Source organism: Salmo salar, chromosome ssa10 (genome assembly GCF_905237065.1).
Source record: "Salmo salar chromosome ssa10, Ssal_v3.1, whole genome shotgun sequence".
NCBI classification, from domain to species: domain Eukaryota; kingdom Metazoa; phylum Chordata; class Actinopteri; order Salmoniformes; family Salmonidae; genus Salmo; species Salmo salar.
This window is the reverse complement of record NC_059451.1, coordinates 94,632,167-94,652,333: the sequence shown is the minus strand read 5'-3', so window position 1 is coordinate 94,652,333 and position 20,167 is coordinate 94,632,167. Positions and strand designations below refer to the sequence as shown.

Here is a 20,167-nt window from a genome sequence, read left to right as displayed (position 1 = left end):
TTAGGACATAATTCTGTATCACAAGAGAAGCTTTGCACTTTTAAAAAGTGTAGTGCTGCTCCCCCCCACCAACTAAATATTGTAAAACAAACTAAAATAAAACACACAAGGATTAGGTTAAATGTACACATATTTGCATTATGCACTGTAAAGACAGAGTATACTGTACAATTAACCACCAGTGTCAGGATCATAGCCATGCTTACCTGTTCCTAGCATCTACACTCTATCCAAGCACCACAACCACAGTTAAGAGCCTACTGCCCCTAATCATAGACAAGAAAACACTGGAAACTTAAACCTTTGACCCTTCATACAAAAGGTGTGTTAAGTTTGTACAACCGATTAACCCATCAACCACTCAATAGTTTATTTCCTCCTCTTGAGCAGTTTGCTGTGTAGTTTATTGTCCGTTTGACGCTAGACATGAGCATTCTCATCAGGGCTGCATTGCTCTCCATGTCCTCTAGAGGGCGATATTGGACATAGAACAATAGTTAGATGTCATCAAGCACTACGACCGCCACACACTATCTCTTTCTCACCTTGGTGAATGCTCATATCAGGCGTCGTAGCACGGCCTCCTTTCTCTGAGGACACAGGCTGGTCACCTGACCCACATAGCCCAGTAAACAGGACATGATGTGAGGCTGCTGGGACCACACACACACACGCTAGTTGCTGATGCTTTCAACATCTTTGATGAACGTAAGAGGAGGTTGAAGACCCTAAAGTAAGCCATGATATGATTAAACGTGGGTATATGGTCTGACTGGGTCTCACCTGCGTCAGCACATAGAGATGGTTCATGTTTTGAGATACTGAGGTCAACCTCTATGTCCTTGGCACTCAGAACAGGCTCCTGCAGAGAGAGGGAAAGAGAGAAACAGGGAAAGAGAGAGTAGGAGAGAGCTATCTGTTGCAATTTAGTGACATTTTATCTCTGTAGTCAGATTGTGGTTCTTTATCTGATCTCTCTGACCTTGAGTTTCTCCATCCAGGTCCTCAGTAGAGAGCTAAGTATGTGTGGATCTGACTGTGACCAGTAGGGCCCAGGCCACTCACTGCTATTCAGCTCCTCCTGTCAAATCAGGGGTTCTTATATCTGTCCTGTTTCACACATGTACAAGTGTCTAACCTGTACAAGTGTGTGTGGTGTGAAATGGAAATGTGTTTGTTTCATATCCCACTCAGACACCGCGGAGAGTAGGGTCACAACCAGAGGGATCAGTCATTATTGACAGCGACCCTGTAGCAATTAGCTTTAAGTGCCTTGCTCAAGAGCAGATTGACAAATTTTTCCAGCTAGTCAGCTCGGGATTCGAAATAGCAAGCTTTTGGTTACTGGCCCAGCGCTCTTAACCGCTAGGCTACCTGCCGCACCTGTCAGTCAACAAAGAGAGACAGAGGGGAGACAGAGCAGAGTGCAGTCAGGATTCCAGTTACAGGTAGGCAGCCCATGACAGATTAAGGTATCCCATTCCCATATGTTCATATCATAGTATGGTAAACTCTATTACATTTTAGTCAATTCAGGAGGGCCTAAATGTTGAGATCCGGGGAACAAGCTTTAGGAGCTTAGTAACTTCCCTGGCAGATCTAGATTCAATCCGATCTGCCTTATCCTGCGATAACCGACAACTGCATAGCAGTCTTACTGTTTTTATTTAGGTGATGTTGGAGGTGTAACTGTGCTGGAGCTGTCAATTCAGCCAGCGGCTCCTGGCATTATACCTATCACGGATATTGCCATTGGATGCACCGAGTAGCATTAGTACTATAAATCCTATGCAGCCTTCATGCAGGTTGTAATCTACACCTATTCGGTTAAATGATTTTCAATTTGAGTGTCTTTATTTCTATATAACCTAGACACCTTCTCGCTCTGAACTGTTAACGCATGTGGGATTTAAGGACGGGTGTGGTTTGGTGACAATGACGGCAAGATAATGGCACCGGAGGAGATGGCTGCCTAACCAATTGTGCTATTTTGTGTGTTTTTTGCATTGTTTGTAACTTATTTTGTACATAATGTTTCTGCCACCATCTCTTATGACCGAAAAGAGCTTCTGGATATCAGGAAAGGCCCAAATCCCCGTCATTCACATGAAGAAAACGCAGATAAACTGGGTGAGCTCTGTTGATGAATATCGTACCAACGGGACATTAAAAACAGTAATATCTTATGTTTCACCTAGTCGTGGCTGAACGACAACATGTAAAATAAACAGTTGGCTGGATTTTCCGTGCATTGGCAAGACATAACAGCTGCCTCTGGTAAGACAAGGGGTGGCGGTCTGTAGGGGTAGGTACTACTTGTCCACAAGCCCTGCCCAGGGCCCGACATTCTGCCCTCCTCTCCAGCATGCACCTCCAGAAAGGTAGGCAGGCTCAAGGCCAAGGCTGTAAGATGGCCGGGCACACAGCAGGTACACCACCTAGTTGATGATCATAATGAACACAGATAGCTTTAAGAAACAGATCATTTCAAATGTATCAATAAATACTTGTATTTGTATGCCTAGCAATCAACAAATGTGCATTGTTTAAAGCACACTTTTACAAGTCTATCACAATAGGAGCCAATTTAAGGTTGATCCAAAAATGTGGTCGGAGATTCTGTATGAAGGGTGTGATGCAATTGCGGAGGTCCTGTATACACACAAACTCACTTCCTTGACAACTTCCTTCACAACAGCTCTGCTCAACAACTCTGCACTGCTCCGCAAAGCGCACGAAGTATGAATGCCTTTACTTCTGCAGAAGCCGTATCAACCCCAAAAAAGTTGTTCTTTTGATTGAACAAGCCGAAAAGATCCAAGTCAGTAAAAAGATCCAAACTTCCAATCACTACAGCAAACGCTGGTCACCATCAACGTCATGCTAGTTTGCATTCTGAAATGACTGCCAGGATCTGAAAGATCAACTATTTAAAAAAAAATATATAAAGAAAACAAAAATTAATAAAAACATTATCATAAGAATACTAAGAATAAAAAAAACACAAAAAACAACAACAAATATAAAATTAAAAATATATATTTGAAACTGGAACAACCATTCAGTAAAGGGTGCAATAAATCCAACTAACAAAACATGTATGTTATTTATCTTTATGTAGCATAAGATAAATTAATTGATTAATCAATCAATGTACATGCAAAAATACAGATATTGAAACAAACAATTAAAACATCTAACTGCAATAGAGCATGTGGCTATGCTTGAATTGCCGTGCCAATATTGTTCTTCTCTGACCATTTAGAAATTATATTTCAAAATGTTTAGTATATGATCACACTGTTAATAGATCATTTGTAGTATTACTTGTGAGGCACAGCTGAGTGAGCATAATGTTTTTTTTTTTTTTACTGGGCTGATGGCCTGCGTTTGATGGTCAGTCTGAGGGGAGAGAACAGCAGTAAGGCTGCCTCTCACCCGACTCACCGTCCCTCCTCTCTCCCTTCCTCCGCTGAAAAAAGGGGACACAGTCTTCCAGCTGATGGTGAAACTTAAGTCGAACTGCATTACTTCTGCCTCATGCACCAATTCATGTTGTTACTCCTATGAACAGAGAAAGTCAAATATTCTTTGATATAAAAAAAGACACAAGCTTATCGAAATGCTTTGCTCTACTCATTCATTGCAGCTGCAGTGCTGGTTGTAGCGTGAGTGGAAGTAGGGAGAACGTGCATTTTATGGCTTATAAAAGTGTTAAGGTGTTGACAGTGCTGAATAACAATTTAAACATGAACTTACTCAAAAACAGCAGTTCTTTGCAGTATTCGTTGTGTCTCTCTCTATGGTTTTAAACGTTTTGAAATCTCACATTATTAACTTTTCTGTGCATTTGAGGCTTATTTTTTTACAGTCTATTGCGTGAGGAAACACAGTGATCTGAGCTATCTGATTGGCCAGCGATAGGCCTATAGTTGCACTTGATTTGCTCTCTGGGCTTGCCGGGTAGATGGAGTTCTACCTTCAGACACATGAAATTGTTGAAAATTAGAAGACTTTGCATTCCCGGAGCTAGGGCGGCTGAATCAAGTGCACCTACCACCAACAGTGGAAAACAGATTAAAAAAACATGAACGCTAGGCTTTATCATTGTGTTTTTACAGAAATGTTTGGTGATCAACAAGGAACACCTTGGAGATTGACCAGGTGAACACGATCGGCCGGTTGGTGACCACTGATGTAAAGTGTGTATAAATGCCTTGATGATTTGAATTTGCAAGCGTTTGGGCGGAAGTGCATTAATGTTTCAGCAGTTCCACCAGCTACATCTTTATTACAAAAAACTATATATCCACACACTCTAGAAATTACTGTATGGTTAGGGTACAGTGTTGTTCCCTGGGGTACAAAATGGTCAAAGGTACACATAAGGTACTTTCAGAGGCACACTTAGAACTCACATGGTACTTATCGGTTTCTTTCAGGGTATATGTGCAGATAATCAAGTATAGTGGTAAATTGGTTTGGTATTGGTTTCGGTAGAATACAAAAGGCTACTCTCGCGCACACGCTACAGCTTTTGGGACTTCATCTATAATCATTTTAGCTGCCCTAAATTATTTTTACCAGCAGGTGCCACTAGTGTAGACTGTGTTGATTAAAGCCTAGAGTAATGAACCTATTTTTGACACAATTGCCTGGAAAGCTTTAATGCTTCAGGATGCTTCATTTCCCCATCACTGCTATTTTAAGCATTCTTTGTGGTGAGCACATGTGGGACCCAGACTCACGTGGCCTCAACCGCTTGGTTGGCAGCAAACTGACCTTCCTGCCACACCATCAGGTCAGTGAGCATGACAGAGATCAGCCACAGTAAGTTACTGTGCATTTTACAATAACTGCTTGCAGCAAGCTGACAGTTATGGATATTACGTTTGATACTGGAGCTCCAAGGCATGTGTCAATCTCTAAGCAGCTAACTTCAAAGCAATGTGCCCCCTGCGTGTATCACTTTATCAGAAGTATGTCATCAATGATGTCTGAAGCTTCATTTGATCATGTGCTGTTTCAAACCGTGTGTTGCAAAATGCGAGATCCCACTGATTATGCAGTGGTTCCAGTGCTTTCTTCGATTCTAAGCAGCTTTCAAACACTGACCTTTACTGGACACCGTACTTACAAATATAGTTAGGCCGGTAGCTTAGCAGGTAGAGCAGGGAACATAGGGAGGTGAGGGTATGAGGTTCAATCCCATTGAAGATATTATTTTGTGAAACCGCACTGTTGTTCAAATAATTTGTTTTATTTAGTATAGTATACGATTCTGTCTTAAGCATTCTGTCTTAAGCATCCTAAAAAATGGGGAGCATGATGTAAACCTGGTATTCCAACTGATTATTTACATCTCATTTAGCAGATGCTCTTATCCATAGCAATTAGTGTTAAGTGCCTTGCTAAAAGGTACATCAACAGGTTTTTCAACTATTCAGCTTGGGGATTTGAACCAGTAACCTTTCAATTACTGGCCCAATGCTCACAACTTCCAGGCTACCTGCCACCCTAGGTTAACAAAGCTAATGACTTACTGCTGCGCCACAGAGTTGTGATGGAAACAGTGGAGATATTTATTGCTGACCAGCAGATGTCACTAATGCGCATTGTGAACAGATAATAAAGCTCTGCATAATTAACTGTTTTTCGGCACAATTTGGTGACAGCGCCAAATCCTTCAGAAAGACTTGGTTTCCCATCACTACTGACAGTAAGTTAGAAAAATGTAACATGAACTTCCCAGTGAATTACCACAGTTAAGTTACTGGAAAATGCACAGTAACTTCTTAACAGTGCTGCGCTTGCTTCTCACAAGCTCTTACAAAGATTATAGAACTGTGAGTGGACAAATGAAGTGCTCAACATTCATCAACATGGTTCAACACATCCACTAATGGTTGGCACAAATACAACATATTTCAGGCCATGCCCCCAAATATGCGAATGAGCCTCCGCCAGCACATTGCTCCCACCACATTGCTCCCACCTACTAAGTGCAGTGAATGTAACAACAAGTCATTTAACAACAATAACCTTAATTCATCAGTCAAAATTTTGTATTTTCACTGCAATTCAGTAGCTGGTTACTTACTGTCAAAATACAGGTAATTTTGGACAGTGTGTACTATAAGCAGATCTGAAGTATCATATAAGTAATACTTTAGAACCTGTCATTGGTTCTGCATGGAACCAGAGAGTTCTTCATGAAAGGGCTCTAAATGGAAGTCAAAAGGTTCCCCTACAGCAGGGATGGGCAGCTTTGATGGGGGTGGGGGCCACCAAAAGTCTGAACTCATCATGAGGGACCACAGTGGCTCACGGGTCTGCATACCCACATCCATACCCACACATGCAGTCAGAGCCAGCCCTAGCCTTTTGGGGGGACCTAAGCAGAGAGAAAAAATGTTTCGTTTTAGAATTAATTTCCTGCAATTCTACACATTTTGACATGGGCCATAGATAAAATGTTACGGTTTCAAAGCAAGTTTTCTGCAATTCTACACATTTTTCCATTGGGCAGAGAGAAGATTCAGCAATTTTATAACATATTTCATGCAAGTCTACACATTTGCCATAGGGTGGAGAGAAATATTTACAGTTTTTAAGCAAATTTCCTTTAGTTCTACACATTTTGCCCTGAATTCTGCCATGTTAATATGATATCTGAGTAGAGTGAAAACAAACTCAATGGGGGCCCCCCGGTCGGTAGTTTGTTTTGGCCGATGTCGGATGACAGTGATTGTTAGTGACGAACATAAAAAGAGAAACTGCTGATGCACAACCAAATTTCGAAATTGCACCTTGTGTATTCTACTATTCTAACTCTCAACAGTAAGTTGAGACCCCGACTGAGTTTCTAAATGTAATTTTGTTTCTTTTTTCTTTTTTGGAAATTGATCTGCACAGGCCGACAGTTGCCCATCTCTGCCCTACAGGGACAAATCAAAGGTTACTACGACAGGGTTCTATGTACAACCCAAAAGGGTTCCCCTACAGGGACAATTACATTTTTTAGGCAGTTAAGAACAAATTCTTATTTACAATGAAGGCCTGGGAACAGTGGGTTAACTGCCTTGGTCAGGGGCAGAACGGCAGATTTTTACCTTGTCAGCTCAGGGATTAGAACTAAGAACTAAGAACAGATATGCAGTTGAAGTCGGAAGTTTAGCCAAATACATTTAAACTCAGTTTTTTACAATTCCTGACATTTAATCCTAGTAAAAATTCTCTGTCTTAGGTCAGTTAGGATCACCACTTTATTTTAAGAATGTGAAATGTCAGAAAAATAGTAGAGAGAATGATTTATTTCAGCTTTTATTTCTTTCATGACATTCCCAGTGGGTCAGAAGTTTACATACACTCAATTAGTATTTGGTAGCATTGCCTTTAAAATGTTTAAATAGGGTCAAACGTTTCGGGTAGCCTTCCACAAGCTTCCCACAATAAATTGGGTGAATTTTGGCCCATTCCTCCATTCCTCCTGTCAGAGCTGGTGTAACTGAGTCAGGTTTGTAGGCCTCCTTGCTCGCACACGCTCTTTCAGTTCTGCCCACAAATTCTCTATAGGAAGGTCAAGGCTTTGTGATGGCCACTCCAATACCTTGACTTTGTTGTCCTTAAGCCATTTTCCAGAACTTTGGAAGTATTCTTGGGTCATTGTTCATTTGGAAGACCCATTTGCGACCAAGCTTTAACTTCCCGATTGATGTCTTGAGATGTTGCTTCAATATATCCACATACTTTTTCTTCTCATGATGCCATCTATTTTGTGAAGTGCACTAGGCCCTCCTGCAGCAAAGCACCCCCACAACATGATGCTGCCACCCCTGTGCTTCACGGATGGGATGGTGTTCTTCGGCTTGCAAGCATCCCCCTTTTTCCTCCAAATATAACGATGGTCATTATGGCCAAACAGTTCTATTTTTGTTTCACCAGACCAGAGGACATTTCTCCAAAAAGTACAATATTTGTCCCCATGTGCAGTTGCAAACCGTAGACTGGCTTTTTTATGGCGTTTTTGGAGCAGTGGCTTCTTTCTTGCTGAGCGACCTTTCAGGTTATGTTGATATAGGACTCGTTTTACTGTGGATATAGATACTGTTGTACCTGTTTCCTCCAGCATCTTCACAAGGTCCTTTGCTGTTGTCCTGGGATTGATTTGCCCTTTTAGCACCAAAGTACGTTCATCTCTAGGAGACAGAACGCATCTCCTTCCTGAGCGGTATGATGGCTGTGTGGTCCCATGGTGTTTATACTTTATTACTATTGTTTGTACAGATGAACGTGGTACCTTCAGGTGTTTTGAAATTCCTCCCAAGGATGAACCAGACTTGTGGAGGTCCACAATATTTTTCTGAGGTCTTGGCTGATTTCTTTTGATTTTCCCATGATGTCAAGCAAAGAGGCACTGAGTTTGAAGGTAGGCCTTGAAATACATCCACAAGCACACCTTCAATTGACTCAAATGATGTCAATTAGCCTACCAGAAGCTTCTAAAGCCATGACATCATTTTGTGGAATTTTCCAAGCTGTTTAAAGGCACAGTCAACTTAGTGTATGTAAACTTCTGACCAACTGAAATTGTGATACAGTGAATTATAAGTGAAATAATCTGTCTGTAAACAATTGTTGGAAAAATTACTTGTGTCATGCACAAAGTAGATGTCCTAACCGACTTGCCAAAACTATAGTTTGTTATCCAGAAATTTGTGGAGTGGTTGAAAACGAGTTTTAATGACTCCAACCTAGTGTATGTAAACTTCTGACTTCAACTGTAGCCCTTGGTTCACTCCAGATTTGACTGCCCTTGACTAGCACAAAATCATCCTTTGGCGTACTGCTTTAGCATCGAATAGCCCCTGCGATATGCAACTTTTCAGGGAAGTTAGGAACCAATATACACAGGCAGTTAAGAAAGCAAAGGTTAGCTTTTTCAAACAGAAATTTGCATCCTGTAGAACAAACTCCAAAAAGTTCTGGGACACTGTAAAGTCCATGGAGAATAAGAGCACCTCCTCCCAGCTGCCCACTGCACTGAGACTAGGAAACACTGTCACCACCGATAAATCTACGATTATCGAGAATTTCAAGAAGCATTTTTCTACGGCTGGCCATGTTTTCCACCTGGCTACCCCTACCCCGGTCAACACCTCTGCACCCCCCACAGCAACTTTCCAAAGCCTCCCCATTTCTCCTTCACCCAAATCCAAATAGCTGATGTTCTGAAAGAGCTGCAAAATCTAGACCCCTACAAATAAAATGGGATAGACAATCTGGACCCTCTCTTTCTAAAATTATCCGCCTCAATTGTTGCAACTCCTATTACTGGCCTGTTCAACCTCTCATATCGTCTGAGATCCCTAAAGATTGTAAAGCTGCTTCGGTCATCCCCCCTCTTCAAAGGGGAGACACTCTAGACCCAAACTGTTACAGACCTATATCTATCCTACCCTGCCTTTCTACAGTCTTCGAAATCCAAGTTAACAAACAGATCACCGACCATTTCGAATCCCACCGTACTTTCTCTGCTATGCGTTCTGGTTTCCGAGCTGGTCATGGGTGCACCTCAGCCACGCTCAAGGTCCTAAATGATATCATAACCGCCAACGATAAAAGATAATACTGTGCGGCTGTCTTCATCGACCTGGCCAAGGCTTACGACTCTGTCAATCACCATATTCTTATCGGCCAACTCAACAGCCTTGGTTTCTCAAATGACTGCCTCGCCTGTTTCACCAACTACTTCTCAGATAGAGTTCAGTGTGTCAAATCAGAGGGCCTGTTGTCCAGACCTCTGGCAGTCTCTATGGGGGTGCCACAGGGTTCAATTCTCAGGCCGACTCTTTTCTCTGACATCAATGATGTCACTCTTGCTGCTGGGGATTCTCTGATCCACCCCTACGCAGGCGACACCATTCTGTATACCTTCGGCCCATCTTTGAACACTGTGTTAACAAACCTTCACTGCTCTTAAATGCAAGTAAAACTAAATGCATGCTCTTCAACCCGCCCGTCTAGCATCACTACTCTGGATGGTTCTGACTTAGAATATGTGGACAACTACAAATACCGAGGTGTCTGGTTAGACTGTAAACTCTCCTTCCAGACTCACATTAACCATCTCCAATCCAAAATTAAATCTAGAACCAGCTTCCTATTTTGCAACAAAGCATCCTTCACTCATGCTGCCAAACATACCCTCATAAAACTGACTATCCTACTGAACCTTGACTTCGGTGATGTCATTTACAAAATAGCCTCCAACACTCTACTCAGCAAATTGGATGTAGTCTATCACAATGCCATCCGTTTTGTCACCAAAGCCCCATATACTACCCACCACTGTGACCTGTTTGCTCTCGTTGTCTGGCCCTCGCTTCATACTCGTCGCTAAACCCACTGGCTCCAGGTCATCTATAAGTCTTTGCTAAGTAAAGCCCCGCCTTATCTCAGCTCACTGGTCACCATAGCAGCACCCACCCGTAGCACGCACTCCAACAGGTATATTTCACTGGTCATCCCCAAAGCCAACTCTTCCTTTGGCCGCCTTTCCTTCCAGTTCTCTGTTGCCAATGACTGGAACAAATTGCAAAAATCACTGATGCTGGAGTCTGATATCTCCCTCACTAACTTTAAGCATCAGCTGTCAGAGCAGTTTTCCGATCATTGCACCTGTACACAGCCCATCTGTAAATAGCCCACCCAACTACCTCATCCCCATATTGTTATTTATTTTTTGCTCCTTTGCACCCCAGTATCTCTACTTGCACATTCATCTTCTGCACATCTATCACTCCAGTGTTTAATTGCTAAATTGTAATTATTTCGCCACTTTGGCCTATTTATTGCCTTACCTCCCTAATCTTATTACATTTGCACACACTGTATATAGACTTCTCTATTGTGTTAGTGACTGTACGTTTGTTTATCCCATGTGTAACTCTGTGTTGTTTGTGTCGCACTGCTTTGCTTTATCTTGGCCAGGTTGCAGTTGTAAATGAGAACTTCATCTCAACTGGCCTACCTGGTTAAATAAAGGTGAAATAAAATAAAATAAATAAAAAGGGATTCAATCTAGCAAACATTCAGTTACTGGCCCAATGCTCTAACCATTTTGTCTAGGCTACCTGGGGCGGCAGGTAGCCTAGACAAAATTAAGAACCCATAAGGGTTCTTCCTGTTGGACCCAAAGCCAGAAACTCAGACAACCACAGGGAAAGTATATGACTAATAAAATAAATAAAGTGTTGTCAAAATAATTGCACAAAACAGAGACCTTGGGTGTATGTCTAAGTGTGCGGGCCTCCTGGCCGTGGAAGAGGAGGGACTTGATGGTGCAGGTACTGCAGCAGGGTGAAATGGGCCCATGGCACAGGCTGAGGTCAGGGTACTGGGCCAGCTGAGTGCCCAGCAGACGGACAAAGTCAAACACCTGGCTGATCTGGTCCAGGGTCTGGATGAAGCGGGGACGTTTGATACGCACGTAGTGGACCATCTCACTGGAGCTCACACGCAGGGTGTAGATCTGGTGGCAGGCTATCAGGACACCTGTCAGCAATGACAGGAGGTGTGTGTGTCATTTCTGCAGGAACGTTTATGGACAATACGTTTCTGATTACAGTCAATAATTGCGCCCAACACAGATGTCATCAGAGCGTGCAACAGATCAGTGTACTGTTTCACTCGGTCTGATGTTGGAATAATTTTCATTAAATCGTTTTTAACTCTTGTCACAAATTTGGATACCTCCTGCGCCTGTTGGTTCAGCCTGTTGTTTTTTATTTTGTTCATAGGTGTTTGTGTCAACACCTGCTACCCACTAGCCAGCTAGCTAGGTTGCAATAGAGCCCGCTTTGCCTGGAATAGCTAACAAACGTTTATAGCGCTGTAGAAGCTGTGTTTCTTGTTCCAATCAACGCTGGTCCCATGTCACAACTCATGGAAACCGAAGGCAGTGGCATGCTGCTAAACAGACTGAAGTGTCTGCGAGAGGTTTGGAGCAGATTGACATGAGGAATAACCCGCCGCACTGGTGCCCGGTTTACCTGTGCCTTCTTTGCTGGGATTGCCTGTGTCTGCGATGGCTGTGCTGACTCCAACTATGCTGAATCCAGCAGCGGCTTCGTCATCAAGTTCAACTCCTTTCCCTCTCTCCGGATCTGACGGGGCACTGCCTGATGTGAGAGGTCTGAACCTATTGACAGGAGCAGCGGGTGTATGGTATCCTGCTTCTTGTGGGCCCGTGAAAGGTTCAACGAATTGTGTGAGGGGATTGGAAAGGGCACCTTTTTTCATCCTCCTCTCCGAAAGTTGTATTGGGCAGTTCGATGGTGAGAAATATCTCAGTCCCTGGAGCAAAAACGTTGTGCTATCCAGGAGCAAGAGTACAGAAACATCAATAAGCTGCTCCCCAAACATTTCTAACCTGCATCAGGAAACTGAGTCTATCAAAGTTAATGTGGGATTCAATTACATTATGAAGGGCAGCTCAGAACAGCTGAAGATGGATTTTAAAGAACTGATTGGGTCTCTGCTTGACACCAACAAAGACCTCATAATATCTGGCCCTGTGCCCACCCTAAATCGTGACGTTGAACATTTCAGCAGACTTTTAGCCCTCCATAACTGGCTACGAGACTATTGCAGCTCTGTGGGTGTAACATTATTTTGAAATGTTGATACCTTCTGGAAACTAAGCTTGTTTTATAAGGAGGATGGGATCCACCAAAATCATTTAGTTTCCTGGATCCTTTCACAGCATTATAAGGCTGCATTGAGACAATGACTTATCAATGCCCCAAGCCCAACTCAGTTAATCCCTACCATTGTGTCGCTGAGTTGCCATAATGCTTCAGAAAATGTACATTATCCCAGGGGCATTGTAAGATACAATGTAAGTAACCTAATTTACGTCCCTCTAACTGCCTTGAAGGCCTTTGCTGATCCTACAGCTATTGTATGCAGTAATCATATGCCTATGAACCAAAGTTATACTGTTTGCACTGAGGTGATGTGCCCTAGTAGGAAGTCCACTGTGTACAGCTCACCTTGCACTAACATAAATAACATGAGCATGTCTACTTCTGCTAAGTTTCCCCAGTAAAGCAATTAAAACAATCAAGAATCCCATAAAAGTGTTAAATATAGCCCACATCAAAAACAAGGTTCATAAAATCAATAATTTGCTGGAAACAGATGACATTCATATTCTGAAAATCTCTGAAACTCACTTAGATAATAGCTTTGATGATACAGTGGTAGCAATACATGGTATAACATCTACAGAAAATACAGAAATGCCAAAGGTGGAGATGTGGTCGTTTATATTCAGAATCACTTTCCTGTAAAGCTTAGAGAGGATCTCATGTTAAATACTGTTGTATTAGTATGGCCACAAGTTAGTCTGCCTCACCTAAAGCCCATTCTGATGGGAAGCTGCTATAGACCACCAAGAGAGGGATGAGGAAAAGGAATGGCAAATAAGTCTGGCTTCACAACTAGTTGGCAAACGTACTGCAAATTGAGAAATCATGAGACTAAACTGAATAAAAGAAGAAGAAACTATACTATGAAACAAAGATAATTTAATTTAAGAATTACAGTAAAAAGCTTTGGAGCACCCTAAATGAAAATTGTAATTTTGAATTCCGTAAAGTGAGTGTGGAAGAAGTGAAAGAATTATTGTTGTCTATCACCGGGGTCTGACAACTTCAATAGAAAATGACTGAGGAAATTAGCTAACGATATTACCACTCCTATTTGCCATATCTTTTATCTAAGCCTACCAGAAAGTGTGTGCCCTCAAGCTTGGAGAGAAGCAAAAGTAATTATGCTACCCAAGAATAGTAAAGCCCCCTTTACTAGCTCAAATAGCTGACCAATCAACCTGTTACCAATCCTTTGTAAACTTTTAGAAAAAAGTGTGTTCGACCAGATACAATGCTATTTTACTGTAACCAAATTGACAACAGACTTTCAGCATGCTTATAGGGAAGAGCATTCAACAAGCATGGCTTTTCCACAAGTGACTGATGATTGGCTTTGATGATAAAAAGATTGTGGGAGCTGTTTTGTTAGACTTCAGTGTGGCTTTTGACATTATCGATCATAGTCTGCTGATGGAAAAATGTATGTGCTATGGCGTTACTCCCCCTGCTATATTGTGGATAAAAAGTTACCTGTCTAACAGAACACAGAGGGTGTTCTGTAATGGAAGCCTCGCCAACATAATCCAGGTAGAATCAGGAGTTCCTCAGGGCAGCTGTCTAGGCCCCTTACTTTTTTCAATCTATACTAATGGCATGAAACTCGAGGCTGCATTTATTGTTATTATTGATTTTAACAGAGCAAATTTGAGGAAAAGGCTACCTAAAATCTATCAGCATATCGACTGCAGCACTCGCGCTGGATAAACACTGGACCATTGTTACTTTAACTTCCGGGATGCATACGTGTGGCCCCGTGTGGCTCAGTTGGTAGAGCATGGTGTTTGCAATGCCAGGGTTGTGGATTCGATTCCCACGGGGGACCAGTACGGAGAAAAAAATGTATGAAATGTATGTAATGTATGCACTCACTACTGTATGTCGCTCTGTACAAGAGCCTCTACTAAAATGTAAATGTAAGGCTTGCCCTCCTTTTGGCAAATCTGACCACGACTCCATTTTGCTCCTCTCTTCCTATAGGCAGAAATTCAAACAGGAAATACCCATGCTAAGGACCATTCAACGTTGGTCTGACCAATCAGAATCCTTCGCTTCAAGATTGTTTTGATTGGGTAGCTTCTGAGAATAATATGGATGTGTACAAATCAAATCAAACTTTATTTGTCACTTGTGCTGAATACAACAAGTGTAGACCTTACCGTGAAATGCTTACTTACAAGCCATTAACCAACAATGCAGTTCAAGAAGAGGTAAGAAAATATTTACAAAATAAAATAAAATAAAAAATTATAAAAAGTAACACAATACAATAACAATAACGAGGTTATATACAGGGGGTACCGGTACCGAGTCAGGGTACAGGTTAGTTGAGGTAATTTGCATATGTTGGTAGTGACTATGCATAGATAATAAACAGCGAGTAGCAGCAGTGTACAAAACAAATGGAAGGGGGAGGTCAATGTAAATAGTCCGGTGGCCATTTGATTAATTGTTCAGCAGTCTTATGGCTTGGGGTAGAAGCTGATAAGGTGCCTTTTGGTCCTAGACTTGGCGCTCGGTACTGAGTTTATCAAGAAGTGTATAGGAGATTTTGTACCCACTGTGATTATTAAAACCTAACCAGAAGCCGTGGATAGATGGTAGCATTCGCGCAAAACTGAAGGCACGAACCACCGCATTTAACCATGGCAAGGTGGCAGAATACAACAGAGTAGTCAGTCCCTCCGCAAGGCAATCAAACAGGCAAAACGTCAGTATCAAGACAAAGTGGAGTCGCAATTCAAAGGCTCAAACACGAAACGTATGTGGCAGGGTCTACAGACAATCACAGAATACAAAAGGAAAACCAACCACGTCGCAGACACCAGACAAGCTAAACACGTTCTTTGCCTGCTTTGAGGATAACACAGTGCCACTGACATGGCCAGCTACGAAGGACAGTGGGCTCTCCTTCTCCGTGGCCGACATGAGTAAGCCATTTAAATGTGTTAACCCTTGCAATGCTGCCGGCCCAGACGGTATCCCTAGTTGCGTCCTCAGAGCATGCACAGACCAGCTGACTGGTGTGTTTACGGACATATTCAATCTCTCCATATCCCAGTCTGCTGTCCCCACATGCTTCAAGATGGCCACCATTGTTCCTGTATCCAAGAACGCAAAGGTAACTTAACTAAATGACTATCACCCCGTAGCACTCACTTCTGTCATCATGAAGTGCTTTGAGAGACTAGTCAAGGATCATATCACCTCCACCTTACCTGCCACCCTAGACACACTTCAATTTGCTTACCACCCCAATAGGGCCACAGACGATGCAATCACCATCACACTGCACACTGCCCTATCCCATCTGGACAAGAGGAATACCTATGTAAGAATGCTGTTCATTGACTATAGCTCAGAATTCATCACCATAGTACCCTCCAAACGTATCATTAAGCTCAAGGCCCTAGGTCTGAACCCCGCCCTGTGCAATTGGGTCCTGGACTTCCTGACGGGCCGCCCCCAGGTGGTGAAGGTAGGAAACAACATCTCCACTTCGCTGATCCTCAACACTGGGGCCCCACAAGGGTGCCTGCTCAGCCCCTCCTGTACTCCCTGTTCACCCATGACTGCTTGGCCATGCATGCCTCCAACTCAATCATCAAGTTTGCAGGCGACACAACAGTACTGTAGAAGGCTTGATTACCAACAACGACAAGACAGCCTACAGGGAGGAGGTGAGGGCTCTGGGAGTGTGGTGTCAGGAAAATAACCTCTCACTCAACATCAACAAAACAAAGGAGATGATTGTGGACTCCAGGAAACAACAGAGGGAGCACCCCCTATCCACATTGATGGGACAGCAATGGAGAAGGTGGAAAGTTTTAAGTTCCTTGGTGTACATATCACTGACAAACTGAAATGGTCCACCCACACAGTCAGTGTGGTGAAGAAGGTGCAACAGTTCCCTTTCAACCTCAGGAGGCTGAAGAAATTCGACTTGTCACCTAAAAACGCTCACTAACTTTTACAGATGCACAATTGAGAGCATCCTGTTGGGCTGTATCACGACCTGGTACGGCAACTGCACCACCCACAACCACATGGCTCTCCAGAGGGTGGTGAGGTCTGCACAACGCATCACCGGGGCAAACTACCTGCCCCCCAGGACATCTACAGCACCCGATGTCACAGGAAGGCCAAAAGACAACAACCACGCAAGCCACTGCCTGTTCACCCCGCTATCATCCAGAAGGCGAGGTCAGCACAGGTGCATCAAAGCTGGGACTGAGAGACTAAAAAACAGCTTCTATATCATGGCCATCAGACTGTTAAATAGCCATCACTAACACAGAGAGGTTGCTGCCTACATACAGGCTTGAAATCATTGGCCACTTTAATAAATGGAACACTAGTAACTAAAATAATGTCACTTTAATAATGTTTATATATCTTGCATTACTCATCTCATGTGTTAATACTGTATTCTATTCTATATATTGCATCTTAGCCTATGCCACTCTGACATTGCTCATGTACATATTTATATATTCTTATTCTATTACTTTACTTAGATTTGTGTGTATTAGTTATGAAATTGTTAGATATTACTTGTTAGATATTGCTGCACTGTCGGAACTAGAAGCACAAGCATTTCGCTACAACATCTGTTAAACACGTGTATGTAACCAATAAAATTGGATTTGATTTGATGTCGCTGGCCTGAGTAAAGCCACATGTTTTCACTGCAACACTTAACAAAGAGCTGCAGTTAGTTTTAGAATGGGTGGCAAGGAATAAGTTAGTCCTAAATATTTCGAAAACTAAAAGCATCATATATTGGACAAATCATTCACTAACTCCTAAACCTCAAATAAATCTTGTAATAAATAATGGGGAAATTGAGCAAGTTCCGGTGACTAAACTGCTTGGAGTAAACCTGGATTGTAAAATGTCATGGTCAAAACATGTGGATACAACAGTAGCTAAGGTGGGGAGAAGTCTGTCCATAATAAAGCACTGTCCATAACACAACACTATCAACAAGGCAAGTCCTACAGGCTCTAGTTTTGTCGTACCTGGACTACTGTTCAGTCATGTGGTCAGGTGCCACAAAGGTAGACCTCGGGAAATTACAATTGGCTCAGAAGAGGGCAGCACGGCTGGCCCTTAAATGTACAAGGAGAGATAACATTAATATGTAAATCTCTCATGGCTCAAAGTGGAGGAGAGATTTACTTCATCACTACTTGTTTTTGTAAGAAGTGTTGACATGCTGAATGCACTGAGGTGTCTGTTTAAACTACTAGCAAACAGCTTGGACACCCATGCATACCCCACATAAGAAATGCCACCAAAAGTCTCTTCACAATCCGCAAGTCAAGAACAGGCTATGGAGGCGCACAGTACCACATAGAGCCATGCCTACATGGAACTCTATTCCACATCGGGTAACTGATGCAAGCAGTAGAATCAGATTTTAAAAAACAGATAAAAATACACCTTATGGAACAGCAAGGACTGTGAAGAGACACACACAGGCACAGACATACATTTAAGTGATAATTCCCGAGAAGCCGGTGTTTGGAGGATATATTGCACAGGTGTTGTTAGGCCCGAGACAAGGTTGGGCAAACCGTGCAAATATATCCTCCAAACACTGGCATCGATGGCATTATCACTACCTGCATTTGCATTTGTTTAAGCTGTTTTCTAGTGACATTTATTAGGATTTATCCATAACAATCAGCTAATGAGGCACGACACTGTTGTTCAGAGGAGGTAGCCAACAACACAGCTAACACATTCACTTCAAACTGAAGCTGGAAATATTGCAAACTAGCTGCACTTTTTACCTTGTTTTACCTTCATTAAATGTGTATATATCCAGAAAAATGATGCCGGCTGATTCATGATTTCGACTGGCTGAGAAACGCTGCCTGCCTGTTTGTCTGTCTCGTCTCAACTCTTGACACGTTCATTACTATGGGACAGCTGAAGATCAAATTTTAATATTGAAACAATGTTGCAAATGTCAGAGACAGACAGCAAGGTTCATAAAATAAATGTGAGATAATGTCTAGATACTTTTTATAATGGAGATCAAGTTTATAAATTGCCTGGCTGGGCTGATGAGACAGTGGATTGCGCTGTCAGATGAAACAGAGTAAATAGGCATTTTAATGTAATAGATTTAGCCGAAGGTAACTTGTGGAATAGACACCGACTGGAATGTGGTTGAAACCAATCAGAATTCAGGTTTAGAACCACCTGTTGAATAAACACATGATAAGACATGCACTCTACACACATGTACACATGGATGTTGTATTGTAAATATGTGATAGTGGAGTAGTGACCTGAAAGAACACACTAAATATATTGGGCAAAGTGTTATGAAATGTAATGTCTTGTAATATTTTTTATTGTATATAACTGCCTTAATGTTGCTGGACCCCAGGAAGAGTAATGGGGATCCTTAATAAATACAAATACAAATGTATATTCTAAATGAGCTAAACAATATAAACAGACTATTTATGTACTGAGAACCGTATTATCATACCGTAAAATTCCCACACCTGTCCTTTCCAAACTTGCGCGACAGTGCACAGCCACCTTCCCCTCTTTCACGCCGTAGGTTAGCATCTTCACTCCATCCATCATCCCCATGACAGACGACACACCAAAGTCTGGCATGCCAAAATGGAAGAAAAATTAAGGCTACAACACAAGCGCACACACAGAGAAAGAAAGACACAAACACATATTGAATTTACATAAGGCCTCAGAGATTATCCTAATGTTATGTGTATTGGAGATAGGTATCAATACAGTACAGTCGTACTATCATTTTCCATAAAGGTTTGTAGGAAGTAGGTGAATCCAGTGTCTGGCTGCAGAGGTGGGCCGCAGTGAGCATGCTCCCCAGGTGAAAGCATGTTGATGATGGACTTGATGTTCAGCCTGGTCAGATAGAAAAAGATCAGTTAGAGACAAAGGGTGGACACGCATGCACACACACACACGCAGGCAGTCATGAACACAGGCGTGACTATTAAGCATTGGAACTGCTCTATGGTGCTGTACTTCTTGATGATGTGAGAAGAGGATCTCGCCATAGGCCAAATGTCATCAGTCACCCTGACAACAGTACACAATCACAGTGAATATAGAACTTCTAGTCCTCTCTCTTTTTCTCTCTCTCTCCCCAATCTCCTTCTCACCTTCTCTCCGTCTCTACCACACCCCCACCCCCCTCACCAGTGTGAGTAGAGTCCCTGTACAGTTTGTTGGCTGGGCATCCAGCAGGCTGGTCCTTCGTAGCGGCAGTCCAGTCCTCCACAGGCCAGGAGGCAGATGGTCTTGGGTGGGATGGCTTCACCAGGTTCTCTCTGACCTGGGAGTAGGCTAGCCGTAGCACCGGCACCATGGGCATAATGGACGGCATGTACCATAGCGGGGGTAGTTCACAGAGTTGGTTTAACCCTCTAGTGTGTAAGCCCTGTCTA

At 42.6% G+C, this 20,167-nt stretch overlaps 1 pseudogene; it reads right to left on the bottom strand.

Moving 5' to 3' along the window:
* Positions 1 to 507: 507 nt before the first annotated feature.
* Positions 508 to 20,106, bottom strand: LOC106561264 (protein tyrosine phosphatase domain-containing protein 1-like; annotated as a pseudogene).
* Between the last annotated feature and the right edge of the window lie 61 nt (positions 20,107 to 20,167).